Raw genomic sequence first — 5,207 nt, 5'->3', positions numbered from 1 at the left:
GATTGTGAATGAGAGAATGTTTATGAAATTGAGAAAGTAATCAATGAATGAGATGTTAAAAGGTTTCAGAGATGTTTAACCTTTAGAAAAAGTAATGCTTATGTTTTATTACTTTGACTCATACAAAAATATTTTCACGATAAATCATATATAATAAAATTCCAATTCCTTGAAAATTCAATTTTTCTTAACTTAACTAATCGTCAATTCTTTGGTCAATTAATTAAGAGAAAATGTTAAGCACAATTCTGACTTAACGCCGCACAACTTTCAAAATACTATTCCTACTCAAGTTGAAAATTATGAGAAAGAGTTTTAAGTTAATTCCTAGAATATTTTCTAATACTTCTAACCATTAAAGATGAAGAACGAGACTCAATCTTGAAAAAAGTATTAATGCATTAATCAAAATAAAGAAAATGCTTATATTACCAATCCATAAAATCAAATAGAGCTCCTAATCTTTAACAAGAGAGGTTTAGTTACTCATGATAAAGAAAATAGCCTAAAGCTAATGAGATGTTGGATTAATCCAGTTATGATCCTCTGATTCCCTTATTCTGTGAACCATACGTTCACTTATTTATATCCTAACTTCTATCCTAGAATTCAAATTCAAAAACTAAATCTAATCTTTTTTTTTTTTGAAGGATAAGATAGATAAAAACAACAATTCAAATATAATCTAAAATTAAATCTTAACAACCAAATCTTTTCTTTTTAGAAGAAGTTCATGCTAACTAATAATTCAAATCTTGAATCTTAAGGTTGAATTTAGAGCTTCCTGGGAGCAGACATGGACTTGGCGCTGGGCTTGATCCACTAACACCTAACTTGGATACAATTTTAGGCCACCGGGAGTGAAAAAATCACTTGAATGTGGGCTCCAAGAGTTGGCACTGGACGCTCATGTTGTGGTCTTCATTGGGGCCAAGCTTGAATGTCGGAAGTAGGGCGCCAACACTCGAGCACCATCGAAGAAGCCCGATAAATTCATATTTTACAACTATTTTTGGCTTGAAAATAGTTGATTTTATCAACTTACCTTGCATTTGTTACTTGAAATTGCATGTTTTATGAATCTCTTCCTAATTGTGCTTAATTATGAAAAATATGTTTTTTTATGCTTAAAATGTTCAATTTTAATTCACTTTTCTCCCATTCGATGCCTTGATATGTTTGTTTGAGTGATTTAAGGTTTTGAAGGCAAGAATGATTTGAAAAAATGGAGAAAAAGCATGCAAAATTGGAAAAATCAAGAAGAAATGAACTTTTAGAAATCTGCCCAGTTTTGCGTACGCATGCCTCATGTGTACGCATCTTTTGGAAAATCTCCAATTTCCGCATACTCATCCCTCATGCGTATGTATCTTTTTCAAATCGTGTGTACGCATTGCAAATGCATACGTATGACTTGCTGCACGTGATTCACTTAAGTGAACAGGTGGGTCGTGATTTTAGGCCAATTTTGGACCCAATCCAACTCATTTCTGAAGTATTTGAAGCATAGACCAAGGGAGGATCAACCAGGTAGTGTTAGAATAGTTTTAGTATAGGTTTTTTTAATCATGTTTTGGGATAGAATTCTAGAGAGAGAAGCTCCAATTTCTCTCTAAAATTTAGGATTTCTTAGTTTAATTTCTCCTTAGTTTAGGTTTTAATTATTGTTTTTAGTTTTCTTGAGCAAGTAAATCCTAAGGGTATTTAAACACCCGATACCTTGAACCAATTGGTTCGGGAGTGTCGATTGAAAGCTTAATTTAAAAGCCGCCTTGAGATAAAACGCTTAGAGGCAAAGCCAAGTGCAATCACCTCAAAAATAAAAGGATTAAGAAAAGAAAACAATTATCACAAGAAGAAAAAGAAAGAAGAAATGCTATTTTTGAGGTGAAAATGTATAAAGAGACCTCCATAATATCATTCGAATGAATTTTCTAAGCTCTAAGACTTTCAAGTATAAGGACTAACAAGTATTGGAATTCATGCATAAGCATATGATTAAGTTCACCCCATTATCTCTTGATCATGTCACTAACTTAGACTTCAAGCAATTATTCAACACAATTCAATCAAGGAAATCTTTTGTGCATAGTTTTTGCCTTGTTTGGGGACAAACAAGATCTTAAGTTTGGTGTTGTGATGCATGAGCATATTTAGTTATTTTTAGTCATTCTTTCTTTGAATAAAGTTAGTGATCTCTTGTTTTTTATTAAGATTTTCATGCTTTTAATCAACGTTTGTTGAATTTTCCTTCTTTGAAAAAAGTTAGTGAATTCCTGATGTTAATTGAGATTTTTGTGCTTTAATCAATATTTCTTGGAGTTGCTTTGTGCTTTGATATGTTTAGGGAGTTGTTGAAAGATTTAAGGCAAGAACAAATGAGGACAAGGACAATCAAAGAAGCCTTTGAGAGAATCAAGGAAGGTGGTATGCAAGAGGAAGCACACTCCCAAGGAAGCAAAGGTTGGAAAAAGTGCAAGGAAGTTCAAAGAGAAATTGCAACACTGACCTCTTCATACTCCAACAAGGATAACTTGAGCTAGAGACGTCCAAATGAAGCAATTTTAACCGCATTAGAAAGATAACTTCCATATCTTTCCAATGACATATGTTGGTCCATAGTGGATGCTGAATTTGAGGGTACAAATTACCATTCATTTTCACACGCCACTCTTGGTGTATTGTATGCCAAGACAATGATCCCCTCATATTCCAACGATCATAACTTGAGTTTTAGAGGTCCAAATGAAACACATTCAATGGCATTAGAAAGCTAACATCCAGAATTTTCCAAAGATAGATAATAGTATATGGTGGATGTTCCATTTTGGCCACAAAAAATGAGCATCTTTGGATGCCCAAATTATGAGGCGCCCCATACGCCACTCAAATAGCGCCCTATACGCCTTTGAAAGTGTACACCTCTGGTGCACGAAATTGTGATCATCAATGGTACCATCAACATGGTATGCTCAATTGCAATCTCAACTCTTTATCACAACTTCGCACAACTAACCAGCAAGTGCACTGGGTCGTCCAAGTAATAAACCTTACGCGAGTAAGGGTCAATCCCACGGAGATTGTTGGTATGAAGCAAGCTATGGTCTTCTTGTAAATCTCAGTCATACAGATTCAAATGGTTATGGATGATTTATGAATAAAGCATAAAATAAAGATAGAGATACTTATGTAATTCATTGGTGAGAATTTCAGATAAGCATATGGAGATGTGACAAATGAATTTTTGCCGGTATAGAAATTATCAAGTAATCAATCGTAGTATAGTCTAAACCGACGCAAAATCCATTTATCAAACAAATCTTACAATCTATAATCGAGAGTATTAGTCCCGAGTCGTTCTTCCCTAGGAATGCTACAAGGATGCATGTATTGGTTAAGTGGTCTTTTGTGGCTTGAAGAGTGTGGCATAAAAGTGCGAATAAAAGAAAACAACAATCAATCAATATTAAAAGCCTTGGCCAAGGTTGAACATTGGAAGTCCCATCACTATAGCTTCATTCAATTGTGATAACAAAGGAGTGTTGCTTCACTTAGTTAACCCCTAATTATAGAGGAAAGTCAAGTAAAAGTAATTAACTCAAGTCACAAGTCCTAGTCTTACCCTAGGGAAGTCTAGCTTTAGTGCACTCTAAGTCAATTAGCAATCCTCAATTCTTAATCAACAATTGACATCCATTATTCAAGTGTCTCCAATGACTCAACCACTAGGCCAAGTGAGGGAATACTACTCCATATCTAAAGTTGGCATTTTCTCAAACATTTGGAGGGCAAGAATGAAAGACATAGTAAAATTGAGAAGAGATTTAGAATCAAGGCAATTCAACACAAGAGATTAACAACAATCAGCAATGAACAACAATGAAAATGAGATCTTCAATGAATCAATAGAGTTTAAAACAACAAAGTTAAACCTAAGACCTATAAGAATTGAACAATTACAAACACTAATTGAGATTAGAGATAAGGATCTACAACATGAACAAAGTAAATTGAGTATTGTAATAGATCTCACCAAAGAATGGTTGAAAATTGAGAAAATGAAGATGAATCCTAGAGAGAAATTGGAGTTTCTCTCTCTACAAAATGTAACTAACTAAAAATATCTATCTAATGATCTAAAATTAGTCTATGGGTGTGAATGTGTATCAATCCCCTTCAATCCTTGGCTCTTATATGCATTTTGGTGCCAAAGTTGGTTGCTGAAACCTTCCCAAAATCGCCAGGCACGTGTTGCCTTAATGAGGTCATGTGCCATCATCGGCGCGTGCGCGCATGGTACGCGTGCGCGTCCTTGGCCTGTCTCGCAATGTGCGCGCGAGCGCCTTGTGCGCGTGCGCGTGCATGGCTGACTTTGCTTTTTTTGGCTTTTTATGCTTCTCTCCACTTGTATGCTTCCTTCCTTGCTTCCTTTGATCCATGCCTAGCCTATTTCATCCTGAGATTACTAACAAACATATCAAGGCATCTTATGGAATCAAAGAGGAAATAGAATTCATCAAAATAAGGCTTAAAAAGCATGTTTTTACACTTAAGCACAAATACGGGAGAGATAACGAAATCATGCTAATTCCTAGGCTAAATGTGACAAAAGGTTATCAAGATGCTCTAAATTCAATACAAAACAAACCGTCAAATTGGGATTTGTCAACCTCCCCACACTTAAGCCCTAGCATGTCCTCATGCTAAAATAAGAAGGAACTAAGGGTTATGACATTTATTTAGATGCAACTAAACTATGTGAATCCTATCTAAAGGCAACTATCAAAAGCAATTGGAAATGCTTAGTTCAAACAAATCAATTCCCAAGAGAGCACGTTTAAGCACAAGAGCTAGGCAATAGGAATTAAGTCCAAACCACAATTGTATTGAATTATCAAAAAGAGTTCAAACTTGCAAGAATATAGATAATATAGGTGAACGCATGTGATTGAACTTTTGAACCCTCACCGGATGTGTATCCGCTCCATTCACTCAAGTGTTTAAGGGTTAATTCACTCAATCCTCTTCTAATCATGTTTTCCAAAATTTGATTTTCTTCTAACAATCAACACTTACTCAATGCATGCATACATTCATCATGAGGTCTTTCATTTAGGTTGTAATGGGGTTAGGGTCAAGGTAGGATCATTTATGGTTAAGTGGACTAGGATTGAATCTTTGATTAACATAGACTTTCCCACCTAACT

The sequence above is a fragment of the Arachis stenosperma genome, chromosome 1, assembly GCF_014773155.1.
Source record: "Arachis stenosperma cultivar V10309 chromosome 1, arast.V10309.gnm1.PFL2, whole genome shotgun sequence".
NCBI lineage: Eukaryota > Viridiplantae > Streptophyta > Magnoliopsida > Fabales > Fabaceae > Arachis > Arachis stenosperma.
Note: the sequence above shows the minus strand (reverse complement) of the source record.